Raw genomic sequence first — 25,865 nt, 5'->3', positions numbered from 1 at the left:
CCCACACCCTACTCTCCCAATACGCCCCTGTGGTCTCTCTGACTTCAATGGCTCGGGAGGATAGCTCAGGGGCAACGTGCTCACCTTGGAAACAAGACGACACGGAGCAACACAGGTTCGATCCCCGGTCCCGCACTTGGAAACCTCTGGGTATTCAGTGCGTTATAAATAACCAATTACAATTACAGTACTTCCCCGCCATCATGACGTAACTGGTCGGGATCTCCTGAGTGGCAATGGCTGCATTGTGTACTCACTCTTGATGCGCTTTTGTGGTGTCATAGTTAATGAATTGTATGATGCACCCATGTCCTCCCATCTGCATAATGCACATCACAGTGCACTAACAGCCAGCCTGCAGATCAACGAAGCATAGAATGTTATGTTGTGCAGGGTCTGTCTGAGACTGGATTACACAAACTGCAAAGTGCTAACAACACAACTTTTTTTATTGTCAGGATGAGTAGTTACACAGACCTGATGCTAGGCCCGCCAAATCGAGTGAGATAGTCAAGTAGGTGCCCGGGGGAACCACCACAATTAGGGAAACAGGTAAACAAGCATTTAGAAAACCAGTAGTTTTAAATGTCATATGACAAGTGCAGGCTCAGATGACCCAGTAAACTTCATGCCACAACTAAAATACAGGACTAATGTTTACACCATTAGCAATCACACAGGTTCTTAACAAAAGACATGCACATGCTTCAAACAAAAAAGAGCAATAGTTGAACAGTTATCTCAAGCCTGGAGCATCTGTGATTCCAATAAATTGACAACAGAGGCAACTAATCACAACTAAGCCACAGGCAGAATTATCACCTTTCAGTGAGATACAATTCTAGAAAAGTATATGAGTAGCGAATAATGACACATCTCTAAGGCTGATGTCTACTCATACTTCATCCACATTTCCCACTTACCATTATCAATACCCATGGTTTTTGCTCCACAAGGTGTTGCGAAAACGACACCTTTGAAGAAAGTGATGGATCAACAGAGCATGTGAAAAGAATTGGAGGCATTTTAAACATTTTTCTTTGTTTGTCAAGAGTGGGCTTAGGATAGACACCTATTAAGACTAAACTAGCAGCTAAAATGAAAAAGTGAGCTGCTACCTTGGAACACTCTAAAGGTGAGGTGCAGGCATAGGGCAAACAAAAGTGTATATGAGGTTCCTATCTCGAATAGGGATCCTGATGTCCCTCTGGATCGCTAGTCTACACAGTACTTGGGGTAAGGTGCAGTGTATATTTCTTGGCCATCAAAACACAGTCTCTGGGACATAAATCCCTGCTCACCATTTGTGTTTCATTCATGGAAAGTGTCTGACCCAGTACTTTACCATGTTTTTTCAATCCCAGGGATAGAATTCTGAGATCAATGTGGAAGGGGTTTATGGCCAAACGTTTTGCAGTTCCTGGAGATCTGGCCCCAAGGTATCCTTTACATGTGTAAGACCTTTTTAGGAACAAAGGCTGTAGGGTACACACTAGATGCCGCAGTAGGCTGCTGTTAGCTTTACCCACTGCTGTAGTCTTCCTGTCGGTATAGCTGGTGTCCTGCACACCCCTCAACTTCAAGTGATTGCTCTATTGCCCTGACACACTTCCAGACTGTTATAGGCTTTCGACTCTATTGGTCCTTGTATAAACCTCTAGGATTGGTCACCCACTGTTACCAGTTGCCTCAGGCTTTTCCATTGGCTACCATATCTTGTCAGGCTTCCTGCCATCTGCCGGCCTGCCTCAGACTTTTAAATCTTGATCCACCATCTTGGGTCCATCAAAAGTCTTGCCTCTTAACTCTTGTCTAATGGGGTTCTACTCCCTACCTGCTCACAACTTTGGGGTAACTCTGGCTTCCGAAAAACTCTTCTCCACACTGGTGCTCTCAAACACTTGCATCTGGCATATTGGATGCTAGGTCCAGGGATAGGGTCAGCAATTAGGCCTCCCCTTCAGCATTCTCTTCCCATGATCTGCTGCTAAGAATCAGTGTGGGTCCCAATTTACTCATGGAACCCAGTAGTGGTGAAGCAGGCACTCCCTGCTACCTGGTTCTTCTTCTTGAGGTTTTGCTCCAGCACACTTTTCTGCAAGATGTCATCCTAGCATACGTGCATACGTAGTGCCTGTACGGTGCATGTTTCTTTGTCAGGATGTTTCGCTTCCCTTAGAGAGGCTGGCTGAACACAAGCTCCCCTCTTTGAATCCGGGACCTTGAGGGAGGAGGTAACAAAAATGATGTCTTCCCAGCAATGGTCCTGGGGGTAGAGTGGCCTTAGTGCTAGACCTCTGCTTCCTGGTCTGCTCTCCTGGGGCCTCTAAGTATGCTGGACCCATAAACAACCGTGGGCTTGGCCTAGGAGAATCAAGCTGATCTACTCTTTGGGCTCTTCCCTCTCAAGAAGGGGATGACGGGGGAGGGACATGGAGGAAGACTTTGTGATTCCTACACTGGGCTACATCATGGTGGATATTAGCCCTGCCTGGACTTATTTTCCTGCAGGAACCACTTCATGGCCTGGGACTGGTACGACCCTCTCCCTTCATTGCAATTAGCTCAAGAGGATGACCCCAAAAAATGCCAAAGACCTAAGGCAATTTTTGTTTCAGACAGGTGGACCAATGTACATTAGGTGCCAATTACATCAGTCGAGAAGAGGGTCCTACATGCCTTACTCCAGCCATCTACAAGCCACTGTTATTACAGGATGAATCGAACGCACATAATGTACCTGTAGTGGCTGCTTATGGCAGGACCTGTTCAGATGAGTATCTTCACTATTATTCATAGTTAAGTGTGGCACACATACCAACTACTGTGGGCACAGCAATTAGAAATTAAACTCAATTAGATACATCTCTGTGTCCCATTTTCCGCTTTAAAATGACTGGCCAAATCCCCATTAACCTACCCAGGTTTACAATGAAAAAACCTTCCCCAATGATTGTAATTTAGTGAGTGATTGTATACTCTGAGATAGAGAGTGAAGAACAGCTGGTGTGGATGATCACATGACTGACTGTTACCTCTGCAAGGGCAGTTTGGCTCAAGCAGGGTTAGGTGTCTTGGGAATTCTGACTTCCAAATAATTGAGTCCCAATTCATACAAAGTATTTCTGATCCAATTTATTTCAATCAACCTTACAGGGGTTCATCGGTCGATCATACAGATAGCACTCCATCACCTAGTGGCGTATGAAGGGTGAAATGCCTATTCTGCATACCGCTGGGCACTTAGCCATGATCTTGAGTAATTTTAAACAGTTTATAGCGATAATGTCGAATTACAAAATGTCGAAAGTCAAAATGTCGAAAGAAAATGTCTGAAATTTTTTTTTCAAATGTCCTTTTTTTCTGTTCGAAATGGGAGGGTTCCCCCAAACCCTCCTTTGTTTAAAACCCTTTTTTTAAACGCACGAAAGCAAAAAAAAACATGTAAAATAAAAAATGACATATTCGAGAAAAAAAAAATTCGGCCATTTTTTTTCAACATTTTTGTCATTCGACTTTTTGCAGTCGACATTATAACTGCACACCATTTTAAACTATTAAAGAACAGATCACCCCAAATTAGTTAACAGATGGATGCATACATACAAGTAATTAATGACAAAGACATAATAATGTTGAAATGATCGAACAGAAATTGAATACAACATCAGACTTATATTGCAGATATGGGCAAGAACATTTCTCTAAAAATAACAAGGTTAAGAAATAACATATGTATTTTTTTGTTTAAGTGATTTTATTTGTGTTTATTAATAAAGTACTTACACTGTTGACAAGGCTGATGCAAAGCACTGCAGGTGCCTTTAAGGAAAGGGAGCAGATAATACTAGAAAGGAGATGAAAGAGCATGAGAGCAAAAGACTAGCATCTGTATGCAGTAAAGAACAGGTTAGTCTTCAATGCTGCTCTGCATAATGTGAGGTCAGGCTCTTTGCGTAGATGCTGCAGTCAAGAGTTCCAGAGGGATGATCCTTGATGGTGGATGGAGCAACCCCTAAAGCAAGCATACTTTTCCTGGAAGGAATTCAGAAAACTGTGGCCACATAATCTTGGGCAGTTAGCAGGGACGTCATTTGGGGGTCGCCAGAGGTCGCAAGTGCGACCTCTGAGGTCTCCCTTGCGACCTCTGGGGTCTCCCTTGCGACCTCTAAAAAAAAAAAAAAAAAGAAAAGTTTTTTTTTTTTTTTTTTTTTTTTTTTTTGCAATGCAAGCTCCTGGGCTGTGGCCAGCACCATGTGGCTCTTTAATTCTGGAGTGGCTAGCTTTCTTGTTCAGGTCCCTTAAAAAAAGAAGAAAAATAAGAACATGAGGGCCACAGGTCTAACACTTTCAGCACTGAACCCAAATAAGAAAGAATAGGAATGACAAAAAATGTGTCTTTCTGGAATTCTATACAATAATTGCTAGACTCATTAAAGGTTTATTTCATGCACACTTCAGGGGGTGAGTCACTGATTTAGTCTGTTCTCAAATGCGTCAAGTCATCCTTTCATCCTTCTGAGGTCGATAAATGGGTACCAACACAGGTTGGGTGATATTGGATGTATATTACTTTATATGTAACGCGCTTAAGCTTAAGTGCTATATAATAACACATCGTTATCATTTGGTCATGGACGTCTGCTTGCAATCACAGTAATTTTGTAATATGGGCCTATACACACTGTTCTTAACGATACATATGGCGATCCATTCAGGTATGAAATGTACATCACATTATTGTGATATCGTAACAATATTTTTCGTAGTGTACAATGCTATGTGATGCCACTTCCTGTTTTGTCAACGGGTGAAAGGTTGTGTTGCATCGCTTCCCGCGATATCGCTTTGGGGCGGGGGCAAATGACATCACTTCCTGTGATGTCATCAGGGGGTCAAGGGTCGTGTGATGTCACTTCCGCTACCCCTGGCATTTTGTTGAAATGACGTCCCTGGCAGTTAATCGGCTCGTACAGCATTAGCCTTTTGGAGAAACAGAGGGGTGTCTGGCCCCCAGAAACCTGAAATGTATATTTTGTTGGCAACGTATTGTTTCATGTTCTCGTTGGTGTGATAAGCTCTTTTTAGACCAATCATGCGATCCGCAACAGAGTTGTGCAGACCTGCCAGCATTTCAGCAGACAGACTGGCATAGACCATTTTGCAGACATTAAATCGGAACTGGACAACTGAAAGGAATAGTGAGATTGCATCGGACACTAAAGGCAGGTGTAGGATCCTAGGTAGAAGCTCTGCCTACCAGATGAACTAATCCACTTGACACACAGGCCATTGTCAAAGCTTACTTCCAGATTGCTGACTTGAGGACTGGACAAAAGAGCAGGAGATTATATAGTTGGGAACATCATTACTATTTTATTTTTTTATTGTATAACTGCATCCTCCCCTTGAAATTCACACCACGCACTGAACAACACAACTCGCAAACCTGATGGCCATCCACACCGTGACAACTGGCCCACTCCTCTCTTGAAGAATCCAAAGCACAAAGTGGCTATGCAAACGGTAGCCATGATGATTTGTAAGGACCAACCACATCAAAGAAAAAATCCAAAGTGAGCCGTCCGCTAATGCTACAAATAGACAAAATTGTTTTTCCAGGAACTTGTGGTAGAAATAAAAAAGCACCCTTTACAGTTCCAAGATGAGTGGCCTAGTTCATGCACTATATAGAAAATATACCTGTTCTATTTCCAAAGTGGACATGATCACCCCCCTTTGAAATACTGTTTTTTTTTCCATCTCTAGTTTGGCACGGTCAACCACGGTAGAGGTGGTTAGAAATGTCCAGTGGGGGGTGGTGGATTACACCAGAAGTGGGGTGGCCCATAGAATGGAAGGAGAAAGTAGGGGATATAGTGGTGAGGCTGGAACAAGGATGTTCTAGGGGGTTGGTCACAAGGGGGTACATGCAAGGTATCTCCCACTAAGTAACCCACAACCATTTGCTGGTCACCCGCATTAGTGTCTGGTGTTCCAGTTGTGACTCTCTTTCACATAGTTGGATTGAGATCTTGGCTATAATGTGAGGTGAAATTCGATACCCACATTCCAGGAGAACCCCTTATCCTCTGAGGGGAGATTTAATACAACCTTCCAGTTTCCAGAACCATCCTAAGTAAGGTTTTTCACAAAGTCCAAGCAATATAGTTGACGCCCATTAAGTCTCCACCATGGCATTCGAACTGTCCAGCGCATTTTTCTGAACAGGGTTCAAATGGGATATTCCTAATCTTCAAAAGGCTACTTACTTCATAAAGTTGAAGGTTTGCCCCCAACTGGAATGCATGTTTCAGTACAACAAATTAATGTAAAATGTCAGTATTGCAAAGGCTGCCATCACTGTCATTCTGTTACTGCCCTGGCTGAAATTAATGTTGAAGTATATCCATAAACGTTTTGGAAGAGTTTTTCTGTGCTGCACTTTACAGAGAAGGGTATTTTTTTCAATCTTAGCAAATTCATTTTATCAAATGAGTCTTAAAACGAAACAAGAAATAACATATTACTCTACCGTGATGGCGTCACCATAATGAGGATTAAGGATGGGAAGCCCTAGGGCCGGTGACCAATGATATATGGGGCATTCACCATGGCTTTTCTTCCATCCATAGTCTAATGCCTTGCCCAAGGTCTGACTTACTCCCCCCCCCTTCACGGCCCAGTGTTATAGCAGGCCATTAAATATCCCATGTGCAGACCTCTGCGGGTCAGCAGCGCACAAGATGGGATCAGTCCTTGGGATCAGTCCTACCGTGTGAAGAGCCACACGAGAGGGGGAGCTGTGGTCAGACTTGCATTGTGAAGAGACACAGAGGAGAACGGGGCCTGCAGTACTGCGTTTTGACCACGCTATTATAGATTTGGGCTTCAGTACTAGAAAGCTAGCCTGACCCCAAAACATCAGTCCAGCTGTTTATTTCCTTACTGTGCAGAGCTGCACCCCACTGTGTGGCACTAGAGGAAACACCTGGGCAGAAGTGTAGTTAAAGTCCCACTCCTAAGGGGCCTTCAACTGCAGCAGGCTTCCAATCTCCTGCCCAATCAAAGTAATGTGAGCTGCACAAAGGGAAACCTGGTCCAGGGGGCTGCATTGGAGTTAGGAGAGTGGTGATGAGTACACAGAGAGGCAACAGAGGAAACTGAAAGGAGAGAATGGAATGATCCTAGAGAGAGCGATGAGAGACAGCAGAACACCTGGTTGGAAGAGGGGTGGAGGGAGGGGAGGAACATCAGCAGAGAGGATGGGAGGAGAGGAGGAAGGAGAAAGAGGTAAAGAGAATGAGGGTGCAGTGGATACAGGTAGGAAGAATAAGGTGGAGCACTTTAATATCCTTCTTAGAAGGATGCAACTAAATTGGTGAATGGAGGGACTTGAAACCACTGGTGGTTGCAGACTCCTAACGCAGCACATTATCGAATCCCCCTAAAAGTCTCCTCGTACGACGGGGGTTTGGTAGAGGTTTGTGCGGTTCAACCAGTGCTGATATGTATGATGCCAGACTGCCTTCAGGTGACCTAAGGGTGCCGGGTGACAGTGCCTGGTAGAAGAGTCTGGGAGGACCATTGCGCAATCCTGTCAAGCCCGTTCTTTGCACGAAAGACGCCAGACCAAGAAAGGAGTGTTCCGGAGCACTAGAAAGAACCCCAGATACCTGGAGTGACAGTTTGCTTCGTGCAGGGCACAGCCTACTGTATGATGAGACATACAAACCCTTGCTTCTTGTATATGGCACGTTTCTACTGGTGACACACCCTGAAAACCCCATCGCAATAACTTTTAAACGTTTTCTAGTTATTGAGTAGGATTTATTGGGGAACCCTCATATATCAGTGTTCTCCACCAAAATAATGTTTGCCTCCTGACGCTTGCTTTTCCAACATGAGCACCTGCACAAATGTGTGACATTTGCAATGGAAGCGCGTGCCTGTTATACAAAAGGAGGGGGTAACACTGGACCCCACCTTAATCTCAGTGAAATAGACAACCAAGAGCCAGGATGCAACAGCATCCTCACCCCCCAGCCCCATACCGCTCATCCTTCTGCTATCTCCTCACTACTATAATCTTGCTTCCTTACACCTCCCACACTCCTTCGGACGACTTCCAGGTTTAGTGCACTTAAAATATTCAGACCCTATACATCTTCTATCAAAAACCATGCTGTCAATTTTTGCACTCCAAAATTCACAGGGTGCCGTGTGGCTAAACTACCCAGTCAGTACCAACTATAAACAACATATTTTCATATCGGCCCACAGGTAATGGGTACTTCTAACCTGCATCCATCAACGCCAAATATTTCTGCATCTGCCTTCCCAGTATCCCACTAGCTCACCATGCCCTCCTTTCTTACAGAGCCAGGTGCAACAAGGCCAACATTATTGCTAGAGGGGCACTATACAAGACTACTTTAAATTATTTCTTTTTTATTTATTTATAGGGTATTTATAATGCCCCTATACAGCAAAGGGTGTTTCAAGGCGCAACAAGACATAGGAGGAGGGCAAAAGGGAAAAACAAAAGCGGTCTGACTAGGCCATGTGTCATTCGGATGGTACAAGTGCAGTAACAGGAAGTGCCGGGAGACTGGAGGGGGGGTGCCGGTCAGGGTGGAAGGTCCCATGGGTAAGAGTGCCAAAGAGGGGGCAGGTGGACATGTGTCAGGGGAAAGCAAAGAGTGCAGGGAAAAAAAGGTCCACATGCTAAGTGAGAGGGACAGGGCTGGAGAACAAGTACAGGCGTAGACTGGGCGAGGAGGGCCAGGTGCCCTATAGAATCTGAAGGAACCCAGCAGCCAGTCAAGAAGCAGAGGGGGACATTAGCAGGGGTGGGGCAGAGCGAAGGGTGAAGACAAAAGGTGGGTCTGCGAAGTGTCCGGAACTTAAGGAGATCCAGCTCAAGTCTGAGAGGGCAGGGAGGCCATTCCAGAGGGAGGCACCTGCGAAGGAGAGAGATCTACCCCCACTCTCTGCTTTAGAAAGTGTCTGATCTGCAGATAGTTGGAGCTAGAAGAATGAAAGGTTCTAGCAGGAAGGTATTTAGGGAGAGATAGTTGGATGTAGCGCGGTCCCATGCCCCAGAATGCCTTGTGGATGATGCAGAGGGTCTTGAAAGTGATCCTCACAGCAACCAGGAGTCAGGGGAGAGATTTTAGGGCTGGAGAGATGTGGTCCCTGTGCTTGAGGCCATGGTTAAGTTGTGCAGTCCTATTCTGGATTAGTTGAAGGGGGCGAAGGGATGAGTTAGGCAGATTGAGGATAAGGCTGTTGCAGTGGTCTAGCCTGGAGAGGACCAGAGCTCTGGAGACAGTGAGTTTCTGGGGGAAGGTGAGGAAAGGGATAATGCCTCTGAGGAGGTGCAATTGAAAGTGGGCCTTCTTGGCGAGGTCCGAGATGTGAGGAGAGAAGGAGAGAGAAGAGTCGAAGTTGACACCAAGGTGTTTTGCCTCACACAAGGGTGACAGGAGGGGGCCCATGGGGGGCGGCCGAAGTGTAGGAGGGAAGGAGGGAGCTTGTGTCCAAAGAGAAGGATCTCCGTCTTACATGCATTAAGGGAGAGATCGTTAGCAGCGCACCATGACTGAATAGCAGACAGACAGTTAGGAATGAGAGAGGAAAAGGAGGCAGCAGTGGAGGGTAGCTTGAAGGAGAACTGCGTGTTGTCTGCATAACACTGGAAATTAGGAGAGAAGGAGGATATCAGATGGGCTAGAGGGGAAATGTAGATCTTGAAAAGCCATGGTGAGAGGATAGAGCCCTGAAGGACAATAACAGATGGAGAGTGAGATAGAGGAGAGAAAATGGCCCAGTTGAACATTACATCTTCTTTGATACCAAATGCATGGCCACTTACCTTGCAGTAGGCAGCAGGCAAGCATTCAAAAGGTATTGGGCCTCATTAGCGCCATGGTTGCTGCCAGTATTTTACCACGTCCGCCATGGTGAATGGTGGAATTACCGCCCCATTCCAATGTGTGTGGGGGCGGTAATTCCCCATTCACCATGGCACTTCCCCATTCCCATTTTTGCCCCCATAGGGCTCAATGGGAATGGGGAAGGCGGTAATTACGGTACTGCAAATTGCGGTACCGTAATTGCCTCCAAGGTCCCTTTGCGGGTCCCGTCCTTAACGGCTGGTAAAACCAGTCGTTAAGGTAGGGACCCGCGAAGGGACCTCGTAATAAAGCGGTAAGGAATTACCGGTACCGGTACCCTTACCGGTACCGGTAATCCCTTACTGCCATCCGTGTAATGAGGCCCAGTCTCGTTGTTCGCAAGAGACATGCCCCATAGCCCATGCTAAAGAGGGAATCCAAATTTCGTTTGTGCATGTTTTATAGTACCACAGCATGCACATGGGCAATCAGGCTCTGACCGTGCACTCTAAGTATGCAATACCAGGCCAGGAGATGCTGCACATGCAGTGTGCACCACCATGCTGCCATTTGGAAGGGAGGAAGTGGCTTCCTGCCATCTTCATTGGGCCTGCCCCACTGTGTTTAACAGTTGAAGTTTTCACCCTGTTGTGGCGGTTTTAGCACCCCCCCTAAATGTTGCTTGGTGCATCTGCATTAAGAGTGACAGCGTACCAGAATCAACACTGTCAGAATTACTGTACGTACATTACCGATGGATAACTTGTATGGCTCCCAACTCCTCCATGTGTACACATCAATGGGAAAATTTTTCAGTCCTCCGGAGCAAAACCCACAGCTGTGCCTGCCAAAGCCTGTGTGTTTTATTCAAGGCACAACCTGGGGATTGACTAACCCGGCCCCCAGGTTATTGAGTGATGAATACTTCTAGGCAACAGGGGAATTCATCACCATCTTCAGTGTATGTCGTCCTGATAGATTTTTCCATGGCATTTGACATGGTCAATCGTCATTTGCTCTGGAAGAAATTGAGAAAGTGGGAGCTACCATCATCGCTGTTATCCATCTTTGAATATATCCACGCTGATACATCTGTGAAAGTCAGACTGGATATGAACAGTTCACTCACCGATAATTTACTGACATCAAAAGGGCTCCATCAGGGCTGCATACTGGCACCTCGCTTATTCAATCTATAGTTATCGGGTTTTGGATGAGGCATTGCGTACTGCTGCAATGATCTGTCATAAAATTGGGGGACAAGGAATCCGCTGGATATCTTATGCAGATCGCGTGGCCCTCTTGGATGGCTCTCCGATAGGACTGCAGAGGCTACTCAAAGCATAGAGTAATTATTAAAAAAGGGATTACTTAATTATGAAAAAGAAGAAATGTCAGATAATTACGTTTAGCAACTGCAGGAAGGAAATCAGCATAACATTGGCATTGACATTAGAAAGGAGGCTGCCTATCACGGGATTTAATCTAACCAAGCAGTATACTAAGGGGGTGACAATTCAAAAAATTGAAAACAAACTAGATCAATTGGCATTTCAAATTAAGCAGATTTTTGCTAGATTCTTTACGTTCACAGTTAAGCTGCTAATAAAATGTTATGTGGGTAAAGGAACCCCGAGGATCCTGTATGGGACGGAGACAGAACCAACGTCGTATGCCTTCCCATTGTATAGATTGGAGGGCAGACTCTGGAAGAAAGTTTTGGCTCTGCCACCCTCACTTTTCATGGCATCTCTGCGATTTTAATTGGGTATATTATCACATGAAAATCCATTTCACGTAAAAAAATACATCAAGAATTGGATTGGATATCTACAATAAGCCAAACCAGAGGCTACAAAATTCATGCCACATTTTCAAAATATCTGAGACAATTTCCATGTTCATTTAGTAGAAACCAAGTCCTACGTTTACGACAAATCCTGTTACCTATGGGAGAAATTCAATATGTCCATTCTAGAAATGTTGAACGAACAAATAATGTGTGTTCACATTGTCACAATTCAAAAAAGGCGGAAACTCTGAAACATCTGTTGGCGGGATGCCCCAAATTGGCCGCACTCAGAACAAAGCACCTGGGTCGCTTTTCGATGAGAATGAGGAGGTATATCCAGATGATCTCTGGAATCTTATTTATGCAGGAAATTAAATATTTTTAGGGACTGCAATAGGACAAATGCTGATAAAGCATATTGAATGTATTGTATTTTACAATAGTTCTATCTGAAATAACGCAAAATACAACCAAATCAAGTGTGGAATGCCACACCTTTCACACCACTGAACACACCAGAAATGTATGGCATATTTCATGAGCTGGTCATATACATATTTGCTGCGGTGAACTTGCTCAATTCTCAGAAAGAATTCTACTGTCGCGGCAATACATGCAATACCTCCCGATGAGAGGATAGTGAAAGAGCCCTATCAAACAATGTCCTCATCAACACACATAACAGTGACCATGACACAACTCATCTAACACACACATCGAATCTTCTCTGAAAACCCTATACATTCAAAGGGGAATTTGTACTTGATTTGGCCCTCCAGTGAGTGTTCATAGCATACAAATGAGTGATTCCCTCAAGGGGGCATTTTACCTATTGATGGGCGCTGCACTGAATGGTGGTGAACAGGTTTCTACAATCAAATATGAGTAGCATTCATCAGAACCAAAAGGACGCATCCTTCCCAGATTGGTGTGTGGATTTCTGTGCGTCTGTGCCTGATGAGCAGAACTTGCAAACTTCATATACATGCATTCAAACAATCACCACTGTTCATGGGGGAGGCTCCATATGTTTTTGCTACTATATTCCTAAAATTCCTATATTGTTCCTTTCATGTGCACTGAGAAAGACTATTGCAAGATGAAAGTCAACGTGTTGTTTCATCCCACTCACCATCAGGGTCATTTGCTCCATGTTGATTCATGAGTGTCCTTGTATGTTTGCATTCATGCAGTAATTGTTCATCACACTGCAACCTTTTTCCAACATGTCCCTACTCCCATTTATATAAGTAACATGACTTGAGCAGTGTGGCTAAACGGTCATTGGACAATCCACTCGGGCATCGTGGCATGGTACTGCCACCACACCAAGCAGCCATCACCACATCACTGATGCCTGTGCTTTGTCTGATGTGAACAGTTTGAAGGTGTGATCTGCCACCTACATTACTGCACCACTAGATGCTCCAATCCTTGAGCAGAAAACACATAGATGGAGCTTATGGTTGTCTCAACAATGTGTGTGCCTATGTGACAGGACCCTGTCCCTAGCACACACAGGTTGGCAAAGCCTGCAGAAGTTACAATGGGTGTTACACAGCAGCTGTGTCAATTCCCTGATGCCAACCATTGCTTCTTGGTGAATCAGTGCAGACAATTGCCTCCTCCACAATGTCAGGGTGATCTCTGTGGCTGGACCATTCCTGGTTCCAGTGGCATAGGTTCTGTGGTCCGCAGGTTTTATTTGACACACCTCTTATGTCTCCCCAGTGCTACTTGACTTCCTTTGGGGCCCGTTGGGCAACACGCAGGGTCGTAATATTCATGGTGAGCTCCATCCAGAGTGCTTTATTTACATAGAAGATGGACTTGACACATGCAGTCAATTATTAGTTGCATCACTTCTTCTGTGAAGTTCTTTGCCTGTGAACTCGTAACCTATTTTGGCCTCCCTGATCATCTTAGGAGGCCATATTCCTCACCCTGGGCAATGTTTCAGGCTGTACAAGCGCTGTGAGATACGTTCATACATGCTGGTAGGGCACTTGCAGGTTCTTCAGTCTTTTTAGGGCAATTGCACACATTTATGACACATATTCGGTGACCGACCCTTTTTGTATGCAACATGCTGTGACAGACGACATTTGCACATGTTTTGTGCCTACCTGTTGGATGCACATAAAGCATGAACATTCATTCCGATGTGGCATTATTTGTGCTCTTTTTGTGCTACTTATGTGAAATAATGTTGCTTTCTAGTGCAAGGCGCACCTTTTGGTAATTTATTTGTGAATTCAGGCATCGCAATTATATGCACAAGGGCATTATCGCAATTTTACACCATCACTCTTTTCCTGGATTCCCAAAACGTCTCTCCAGTACTAGTCAGCAAATAACTGATTCTTTGATTCAATAGGTTGTTTGAGGGTATACTGAGCTTTGCAGAATCTGAGTAAGCAGAGGCGTTGCTAGGGCATGTTGGGGGGCTATAGCACCAGGTCTTTTGGTTGTTGCCCTGGATAGGAGCTCAGGGGCTACAGCCGAAAGGCGAGCTAGCCCTGAGTCCCGACTGTCCCGACATTAGCGTAGCCCCGGATCTTTTCCAGGCCTAGCATCACCCCTGCCTGCAAGTCCTCTTCTCTTTGGGTTTGAGCACAGCTCTTCCCAAATGTCTTAAGCAGCTTTTCCAGCATATTATGAATGACTCCTTCTACACAGCAGATGGAAAGACAATCATTTTACTGCTCAGATTGGCCTTCATTGAATCCTAAACTACAGCAAATCAGTTGAATGAGCCAAGATTCTGTTTGGAAAGGAATGAAAGTTTCATATTCATAAGCTTTTAAAAATCTGCCAATTTCTGTTCCTCTCTCTTACATTAGCAAAGGGCCTCAAAGAGAAAACAACATGGGAGTGGTCTGAATGTTCAATGATCCAATTTGTGAATTATGCGTGATAGCCATTAATGAATGATACATTACAAAAAGAATATTTTTTCATTGTATATGGTTAAAATGTGGTTATAAAAACCCTTGCAACCTTTTCAGCACAATGCATATTATTACACCTATTATTACAGTTTAAAAATTACAATTTAACAACGCAGCAAAATAACATATACAAAATCCCATCTCCTACATTAATCAACACAATACCTAAAATAACAATTTCATAAGTTCTTATCTAAAATCCATCACTATAGAGTAGCTATAGTGGGAATTTTGTTTTGGGATCAATTATAAGGTTAATTGCATATTTATAGTATTATTGTGGTGCCGATTATGTAATGTGCATAACGGGTCTAACCCAAGACTACAGGTCCCATAAATCATTTTGTGGACAATGCAAAGCTCAGACTGCTGGAGTGCTTGGGGGTGGGATCATTTCTGTATATACCAGCCATTCCCGGGGTGCCATGCGCCGTTCTAGAATATCTTAAAGGTCAATATCGGTCGGCAATTCATAGGATTACTTCTGTCCCCCTCCTTAAATATCAGAATTACCACTGATCGCTTCCAGGGAGAGGGTGTAGGTCCCTGTGACTTATTAATGATTAATGGTCATTGAAAAGGCAAACCGTATAGGTAACTGCCTTCTTTTGAATTTGAAAGGCATATTTGTATCAGATGTGAACTCTTACTCATAAGAGCCCTTTAAGACGAGGTAGCAATACTCAGAGGAGGATGGGGATGCAGAAGTTACTCAAACATCAAGAATCAAAACGACTCAGGAAGTTTGGCAAAGTGCATTTCTGTTTTAATATCAATTGTCTAAAACAGGGAGTACAACAGGCATCATCCGACTTTGGTGGGAGCTGAAAAAAAAATATTTTTAACTGCCCTTTGTTCTTATTGTTTTAACATTAGGATTGACCCCACATCTTTTGACACAATGTCGTATGTTGCATATTTGCATAGCTGTACACTTGCCTAACAAATGCAAGTTATTTAGTATATTAGTATTGATTTTAACAGTACTTACCACATTTTAGACTATTCTCAGTTATGGAGATTATTACTCGCTTCACGCAATTATTTGTATCCTGGAATTTTGTGGCCTGACTGATACAGTTGGAACTATTGTTGGCAGTGACTACAGTGACTACAGAACATAGTCCTTAATCGCTAGGGAGCAGTAGAAATAAAATAACTAGGATGTTTGGACCTATGAAGGTGGTGAACTCCTTTATTACTGAAATACAAGGCTATCTATTGGATATTGATGGCATAGAATGCACAAAAAAGAATGTGCCGCTAACAATAGGTGGGGACGAGGGATAGCCAAAGGTTGTGGCACAAGTAACACATGCCACAATTAGACCCAGTGCCTCAAATTGTGTTATAGATTCGGGGGGTACATTTGGAAAGGGATCTGATAGACTTTATATAGCCTTTTGATTTGCTAGTACCAGAATATAGAATTGGGAAAAACTATCGACCACAAGGCGCAAAGAGGATTGGCTGGCACTCTTTGAAAGCAGCCAGAAACTGGGGCGGGGGGCGAGGGGTAATGTATTCCCTGTAGTGGAAGCTAGGTCAGGGGAAGGGGTGTCTTGTGGCAGTATAGTGGAGTTTTACTTTGAAAAGATAAGAGTCCCACCTATAGTACGAAATGAGGGGCTTAAAGAGGCTCCCCATCAGGAAATAAGCAATGTGTCTTTAAGAGGAAATGAAGGTGTAGGAGAAAGTGAAAAGGGACTTATACAGCAAGGAAGGACGACAGAGATCAACCCCATATTCCACATTGTAAATAGATTTGAACCCCTTGCAACGGAAGTGCTGTGGGATAATCAGGGGATAATCAGGAGAATGTTTACTCAGTCAAGAGGAAGGAAGCACAAAACAGACCTAGTAAAGGAGTAAAGTTAATTGGTAAGGGTATAATTTGAACGACAGGCTCAGGACATAAACCCTCAAAAACACATAATGTAACTGCAAAAAAATACAGAGATCTAGTTACTCAGACTTCCCATACAAACCCAAATCAAACTGTGGATTGTGCATTAACTAGAGTGAATTTAACCACAGAGGAAATGTTTTCGTACTTAAAAAACTTTATAGACAGTAAAATAGGCTCCTTTCTCAAGGATATCACAAATGAAATCAGAGAGATCAAGAAAAGGGTAAATATAATAAGTATGCGGGAAAAAGATTTTAAAAAGTGGCAGGGAGATAGACCCTCTCATGAATTAAAAGATGGGGCAAAGGAAAAAATAAGGGGCCCTCCACCTATTCCATTACCAAGGCATAATGTCTATTCAGTGGAGTTCATTCCAATGGCTCGAATCCCCAAGGGCCCTGTCCTCTTACATATGAGGTTGTATAATGAAAATGTTCCTCCTCTGACAGGCTCAAACCTCACTCAATTAGGAGGCCCTCAATCATACCGGTCTAAAAATGTTGAAGAAAATGCCACGGCACACAAAGGACGTCCCCCCATTGTCAGGGTCAATGTCCCTCGATTAATGCCCAGATCATATGAAGATCAGGAGGCCCTGATTAATAAATGTATTCATTGGTTCCGACACAGCAGGGGCTGCCTATCCATAATAAGAGACAATATTGTAATGTGTTCTAGAGTCCCTATCCCTCAGTCTGGACTATATTATATTCAGGTATACTTGCGTTCCTGGGATTTAGTGGAGGGAATCTTGGGAATTGATCTTAGGACATATCCACCAGAGAACGTAAAGATAGCTTTGAAGGATTCCAAGATGGCCGCTGGGGCAATGAGACGCAAATGATTCGCTCTCCGCCCGGGCAGCCGGCTGAAGCACATGTAATGCAGCGCAAATAGAAGCTGGGAGGTCGGAGCAACCTCGGCCCCCCCGTAACCCCTGGCGAGGCCAAACTGGGAGTTCGGACCCACGGTCCGGGCCACGGAGTGACGCCGGGGCGCGAGACAGCCCCTCCCCCATCAGGCTTGGAATCGGCAGCCTCTGGCCGGCGGAGATAGCGGATACTGGCGAGAGGCGGCCCGCAACGAGGGCGGATCGAGAGGTGGGATACTGGGGGTGGTGTGCCCCCCCGGGGAAAGAGGCTGACGGACGAGTCCACATGCAGTGGAGGCCGCGAGGCAGCCCCTCCCCCACCCTGGAGACGGCAGGAGAATGGCCGTAGGAGGAAACTCCTGCGGGACACAGGCGGCGAGGTGAGGCGTCACTAGCCTGCAAGGGGCCTCCCCAGCCCATTACACACACTAACGGAGAAGGGGAGGGAAATAAAGCCAGGCAGAAGCGCCAGAAATAGTGGCCGCATATCGTGCAAGCAGCCCCGTGTAGGGCAGGAGAAGGACAACATAACAACTCCCACGGAGGTGATGGGGTGGGTCCCCCAACCCCCAGTCTACGCATAATCACAGCCAGCAGAGCAAAGGGACACAGGCCCCCCTCCCATTGAAAGGCAGAGGAAGAGCTGTGGCTGGGTGGGAACTACCCACCGGCAGAGAAGAGGAAAGTCAGGGGACAGAAGGGGACTCAGAAGGAGGGCTCCTTCGGCCACCACACTACAGAGAGCGAACGGACACCCCCAGGCAAGGCACATATTCCTCGCACCAAGCAGGACCAGCTGAAAAAAGAAAGGTGGGTAGGCTCTCCCTCCAGCAGAGCTTCCCACAGAGGTATTGGGGAAGGTGAGAAGGAGCCCAAGATGGGAAACCGCCTCTGGGAATAGAAGAAGGGAGAAGCAAATGAGAAAAGGGGACCTGGAACAGACACACGGTTAGCAGGAGGTGGGTCACTGCGGAGGGCACTCATCGACCCGAACATCCAGTCCACAGACCTGATCTTGGCAACCCACCCTCCGCTCATCAAAGAGAGGACAGCAGTGGTGGTGCCAAAGGAGAGCATTCATAAGGCAGGATACCTCCGGAGTGCCCAGGGACATTCTCAGAAGACCAAGCAATCATGTCAAGTGCCAAGGGGAAAGGAAGCACAGCACAACAGACCCCACAGAACACAAAGCAGGACGCCGATATCCTACAGATGTGGTCGGCAGACACCGCAATACAAACTAGAGGTAAGGGCCAGGAGGACCGGCAAGGCGAAAGTATTGGCCCTATGCCTCATCAACAGCTACCTTCAAGAAATGACATGCAAATGTGGTTCATGGAACTACAAGAAAAGTTCATGTCAACGGTACAAGAACAATTTGCAACAATGAAGGCTGACATGAAACAGATGGTCCAAGACCTGAAGTCGAGGTGTCAAAGCTAGAGGAAAGAACGGACATACTAGAAAGATCGGTCCAAGGCATGGAAGAGGATGCACAACAGATCAGCGACGCACAGGAACGCCTCGTGAGACTGACACATAATCTAGAAATCCAATGCGAAGACTTGGAGAATCGCTCCTGAAGGTCCAATATAAAATATGGTGGAATACGTTCTAGACAAGGATCTCAAGATGGCGGTGAAAGAGGTCTTCAGGGATGTCCTGGAGGCACAGGATACAGAAGAAATTGGGGTGGACAGAGTGCACAGGGTGGGCCCGAAGAGATCTGGATCGCCAGGGGAAAGACAGCGGGACGTCCTAGTAGCCCTCTCATCATACCCGCAAAAAAAAACAAATCCTAAGGAGGGCAAAAGAGATGGGCCACATAAGGATGAACGGACAAGACATTCAATTATATCAAGATTTAGCCCTAGTGACACTGCAAAAGAGGAGAGCGATGGTCCCCCTGGTAAAAGCATTAGTGGTGAGACAAATCCGCTACAAGTGGACCTTCCCCTTTGGGCTGCTGTTCACATGGGAGGGTAAACAGAGAAGAGCGACCACGTGGGAGAAGGCCTCAGCATAATGGAACTCCAGGCAGAAGAAGATGAAGAAGTGGATCCAAAACCAAGGGGAGAACAAGCGAAAAGGCAGAGAGGATGGGAAACGGTTAAACAAAGGAAGAAAAACACAGGGAATGAGGGCCGCAGGATGTCGCCATAACCGGAAGTGTGAGTTCATGGCTGGCGTCATAGATACTCCGTGGGCACCCAGCAAAGACAATCATTCGGGGGTCCGGAAGGAGGGAATTCAGAAGCAGCGCGAGACATTGGAGAAGGCAGCACGGGGAGAAACCCTGGTCTTGGAACCCGGTAAGAACAGTCCAAAATGTGGGGTTTGGGATTCCCCGTGAAGTACCCCCCGAGTTTAATGAGGGGCAGGGAGCGATAGGCACAATGCCCTAGAATCCTTAGGAACCCACGCCCTGCTCGGGGGAAAGTTGTTTGGTTCATTGTTGTTGGTTGATGGGGAACGTTCAGGGGATTGAGAGGGGGGGGGCATGGAAGAAGGCTAATGCAGTAAGGAGGGGGAACCTAGGGCACTGGACCTGGACATGATACCATGGGGAAGATACGCATCCTAACATATAATCTCAAGAGACTTAACCACCCAGCGAAGAGGGTAAAATTCGAGAAGCTGCTCAAGAGGGAAAAAGCAGACGTATTGTTACTTCAAGAAACACACATCTGAGCCCGGGACACGCATAAGGGGGTACAAGATATGGGCGCAGGCGAACACAACTGAAAAAAGAGCAGGAGTGCTAATAGCAATAAAGGAGGGGGTGACGCCCGACTAGTAGACAAGAACACAGATAAAGAGGGGAGATTCACATTTGCCAACGCAGTAATAGAGGGACACCGCATTACCCTGGCATCAATATACGCCCCCAATGTAGGACAAGATGGCTTTCTAAAGGATATGCTAGGGAAACTTGAAGACTTTGCAAGGGGAGAGGTGATCCTGGGGGGATCTCAATATGGCATGGCACTCACAACTTGATAGAAACACGGGGGACCCGCGTGCTCAAGGGGCACCATCCCAACGGCAGCAGCAGATGGAACAGTTAGCCCTATGTGATGTGTGGAAGGAGCTCAAGGGGGGTCAGAGGGGATATACGTACTTCTCGCATATTCATAATTCCATGTCAAGAATAGACTACTTCTGAGCATCAGTGGGTATAATGGGGAAGATTCAGGGGATGGACAAGGGGTCGATATCATTGTCGGACAATGCTCCCTTGTGGCTGGAGGTGAATCTACCAGGGAAGACAAATGGGCTCTGGAGGTGGAGGCTACCCCACGACTTAATCCAAGATCCTGTAACAGGAGAGTCAATTAGGGAGATGGTAAAAGAATATTTCGAGCAAAATGACACAGGGGAGGTCTCTCTGGGGACGGTATGGGAGGCATTTAAAGCAGTAATTCGTGGGAAACTGATAGCATTGAAGGCCTCAAAGGACAAAGAGAGGTACAGCTGGGAAAGGGAGCTAGAAACCACCATAGCAGACATCCAAGAGAAAATCTTGATCCAGCATACAAGGGCATTAAAAAAATTGTTAAGACATACACAGGGTCAATTAGAAGGCCAAAGGCGCAGAGAGATCACTGCTATATCTCATACAAAGATACTACATTAAGGCCAATAAAGCGGATAGATTGTTAGCCAGACAACTCCGAGCAAAACAAAAGGAGATGATGATTAAAAGCATTCGAAGCACGCAGGGGGAGCTACTGGCGCGCACACAAGACATGGGGGAGGCATTCAGGGAATTCTACCAAAATCTTTACTCCACGGACACCCCGGATGGGGACGCACAGGACACCTACCTACAGACCCTACCCATCCCACAAATTTCAGAGGAGGACAGAATACACCCTAGAGAGCCCGATCAGGGAAGAGGAAGTGAAAAAGGCAATAGTGGACCTCCCGCTGAATAAAGCACCTGGCCCCGATTGCTTCACAGCCCCTTTCTATAAAAAGTATGCAGACATTCTAATCCCCTTTATAACCAGGCTCTTAAACACCTTTAAGGAGAGCGGCAACGTGACCCCAACAATGAACGAGGTGAAGGTGCTAGTTTTCCACAAAGCAGGGAAAGACCCGATATCCCCCGCGTCTTACTGGACATTATCCCTGATAAACTTAGACGCAAAGATATGCACAAAGGTCCTGGCAGAAAGACTATCTCCACTTCTCCACAGCCTGATCAATCAGGCTTTATTCCGGGTAGACAAACACACGACAATATTAGGCGACTCACACACCTAGTGGAAAAAACGAGTATCTGTCATGAAGCCTACCTCCAAGGAGCCAGGTCCGACCCAGCAACCCCAGAGGCAGGCATCATTTCCCCCAGGGGAGTGCCAGCGGGCCCAAGCTGGGGCCCTTTGGACGCAGTCCTGGCGCCTTAGGCGCCAGGCTCATGTTGGACCTCTGTCCTGGCGCCTTAGGTGCCAGGCTCATAAAGCTAGACATGTGTTCAAGTGTTTTAATGTGCACTTACCTGATGCAGACCATGCTGCCACATCCAGGCCCTCTTGAGGCCTGAATGGAACTACTTTACCTGTGGGACTACTTTCCACCCAGGTGTGGTCGGGGAAGGATACATACCTGATCGGAGGAAGGATACGCACTTGGGACTTCTTACAAAGCTATTTAAACCACACCCGATCAGCAACTCATGCTTCGCGTTGTTCTGCTCCTCGCAGCTGGACGCTCACTGTGTCAGCTCCTGCATCTGGACTTCAGCCACGCCTGTCAGCATCCTGGGTCACCTGCAAAGGGAGACAAGAGACCTTACCAGCTAAATCTGCACCACAGAGACATCACCGACGATCCTGAAAGGGAAGACATTATTTTTAAAAGCATTTCGTTACGATCCCTGCAGCGCTGCATTTCACTCACCTTTCCTGGGTTCCTCCATCTTCAGCAGCGATCATCCGGATACACAGCCACTTCCCAGAGCCTAGAGAAAAAGACAAGAATAAGAGGTGAGAGAAGGAAGGGAATAAGACTTACCTGTTTGGTCATTCCCATTTCATTTCGGGTCTTGCCGCTTCCAGGCATTTTCCGGACCCCGGCCCCTATGGGGAAAAAAGACAAAGACATTGAATGAGCGTATGCAAAGACAGTTCCTGAGCGCTCATCCAGAACTAACCTGCCATTTACTGGAACTGGAACTGCACGTTTCACTTCGGGTCGGCGCCATATCTCCGGCATTCCGAACCCCGGCCCCTAAGGGGAAAAGAGACATAAGAATTAGCGCTTGCTGCAAAAAGACAATGAACATTATTATTAAGCTTGGACTTTTGAACTTGCAACAGAACTTTTACAGAGCCTTACCCGAATAGTCAAGCTTACCTGAACTCCTATCAATCCTCAATCCAGTGAAGTAACTGGGTTTAAATGCGCCCCTGCATCAGAAGCAGGATGGAGAGCTCATCCTTCCTGACCCTAAGGTGAGACTTCATGGGGAATCGTGGAAGGGTATCGTGGAGGGTTGGAAGAGAGTGGGAGGCTTGAGCATAACTCAGTCAGTAGGTAATACTCCCTTTTCACGCACAGGGGAATATTCCTGCGACCCGGAGAAGCCAGAGTAGAGGGCCCTTCCTGTCCATCTTCAGAGTCCTGCGCTTCACCATTGAAGAAGCATCAGCACTCGAAGCCAGACCTGCGCCTCCGTGGGTGAGCGTTACAGAACGCGAAGCCTACCCACAATTTCCCACCCGGGCGCTATGGAGACTTCCGAGACTGACCAGCTGGCCCAGCTTTTGGGGGAATTACGGGCAGAGGTGCACTCAGCCCGCCAGGTGACTAACGCTCTCAAAAGAGAACTGATCATATCCAAGGAAAGAACAGATGACCTAGCCAAAAGGTTATTACAGGCCCAGGCAGGGCACACTCCTTTACCTAATTCCGGAGACATTTCCACATCAATGGGTTTGAGTAACCCGGTACAAATTAATCTACCTGGACACATGCCTTTGGCCCCGCCTGAACGTTTTGCGGGGATCCCAAGAAATATGCCGTCTTTATGAACCAATGTCGTTTACACTTTCTATGCAGACCCGGAGCCTTCCCTAACGACCAGACCAAGGTAGCCTTTATACTATCTTACCTCAGTGGCAGTGCTGCCGATTGGTCTATTCCATTGGTAAATCAGGATGATCCCATTCTCCAGAATTTTCAAGGCTTCCAGGCCAGCATGGAAAGATTGTTCGCTCGACACTCTCAAGGACAGGCCCTTGATAACGAACTGCTATCCTTACGACAAGGTAATCAGGATCTTCTGTCCTACATAGCCACCTTTAACAAACTGGTTGTGGAAACTGGATGGCCAGAAAGCAAAAGGATCCCATTGTTTCATCGAGGCCTGCGCGGAGAGTTTAAGGATGTTCTAGCTCAGATAGTAAACCCACCCCAGGTCTGCGCAGACTACATTGACTTGGTGGTTCAACTTGATCACAGACTTCAAAATAGAAAAGCAGATCGGTTCAAGTATGAGAACCGAGCACCGATCAAAACCCTCGCTAACTTCAAGAGTACCAACGTATCTGAACCTATGCAAATCGGTGGTGTTAAAGGACCATTAACGCAGAAAGAACGAGAGAGAAGGCAGCAAATGCAACTTTGTCTGTATTGCGGGACTTCCGGTCACTTTCTTCGAAATTGTCCAGTTAAACCACTTAAGAAGGTGGTTGGAGCTACTGATAACGAATTAGTGACACCTGATTCGGGAAACGACCTAGCCCGGCAAGCGTAGGGGTCCGCTTGCCGAGCTTGAAAACTAACTCTTTGACCTCGCATTTTGTCATGCCAATGGTGCTCGTGGACCCAAAACAGCCTCAGCAGTTGCATGCTATAAAAGCATACATCGACAGTGGAGCTATTGGAAATTACATAGACCGTGAATTGGCTTCCAGGATTAAGCTTCCTCTCCGCCCGAAAGTAACCCAAGATGTCATTACTACAGTAGATAGAACCGAAATAGCCTCAGGGCCTGTAACGCATTCCACTGTTGAAGTGACACTGGTGGGTCAGGATGGACATCGGGAAGCAATCGTGTTTGATGTGATCAAGGCCCCAAAATTTCAAGTAATTCTTGGAATTCCTTGGTTAGAAACACGTAATCCCAGAATTGACTGGCGAGCAAAGAAGATAAGTTTTCCTGATTGTGAACCAACTTGTTATCCAAGAAATCCAGCTATGGGTCTAGCCTCAGCAACTTCCACCCCTGTACAGCTACCGTCAGAATACCAAGAATTCCAAGCCGTTTTTCAGAAAGAACAGGCTAACACGTTACCTCCCCATCGGTCTTATGATTGCCAAATCGATGTGGTACCCAATGCTCAACTACCTTGTAGTAGGATTTATGCTCTTACGGAACCTGAGAACCTGCATTTGCGTCAGTATTTAGATCAGTACCTAGCCAATGGTTTTATTCGCCCGTCCAAGTCTCCTGTCTCTTCAGCTCTGTTCTTCGTGCCGAAAAAAGAAGGCGACCTTAGAACGTGTATAGACTATCGCGCCCTAAATCAAATAACGATTAAGAATCGTTATCCTCTACCCTTGATCCCTGAGCTTATCGACCAGGTGAAAGACGCTTGTGTGTACACCAAGTTAGATCTCCGAGGAGCTTATCACCTGGTGCGCATAAAAGAAGGCGACGAATGGAAGACTGCATTCCGCACCAAGTTTGGGCTCTTCGAATATCAGGTGATGGCCTTCGGTTTGTGCAATGAACCTGCCGCCTTTCAGTACTTTATGAATGATGTTCTTCGGGAACTTATCGATGTCTGTGTCATTGTTTACATTGACGACATCCTGGTGTACTCTTCTTCAGAATCTGATCACAGAAAACATGTTAGGGCAGTTCTTGAGAAACTGCGCCAGCATAGACTATTTGCAAAACTCGAAAAATGCGTTTTTCATACCACAGAAGTTGAGTTTCTCGAATTCATCCTGACACCTCAAGGAGTCCGAATGGACTCGCGAAAGGTGGACGCCATCCTCAAATGGCCATCTCCACGCTCGGTGAAGGGAGTTCAGAGCATGCTCGGCTTTGCCAATTTCTATCGAAGATTCATCCCGGAATTTTCCCGAACAGTCCAACCCATCACCGCTCTCCTAAAGAAAAACAAACGCTTCGAATGGACTCTTGAGGCCGAACAAGCCTTCCAGGTCCTGAAAAGCAAATTCACCTCTGCACCTGTATTGAAGCACCCGCACCCAGATCTCCCGTACATAGTGGAAACCGATGCATCCAGTTCGGCCATGGGAGCTGTCCTGTCGCAAAGAGACCCAAAAACTAACCAACTACACCCAGTGGCCTTTTGGTCCAGAAAATGTTCTCCTCCTGAAATCAACTACGCAATTACCGATAAAGAGTTACTGGCCATCAAATCTGCTTTCAAGGCTTGGCGTCACTACCTTCTCGGGGCAA

This window comes from Ambystoma mexicanum, chromosome 2q, assembly GCF_040938575.1.
Source record: "Ambystoma mexicanum isolate Mex_15411 chromosome 2q, UKY_AmexF1_1, whole genome shotgun sequence".
NCBI lineage: Eukaryota > Metazoa > Chordata > Amphibia > Caudata > Ambystomatidae > Ambystoma > Ambystoma mexicanum.
The sequence above is the reverse complement of the archived record's forward strand: the minus strand, read 5'-3'. Positions refer to the sequence as shown.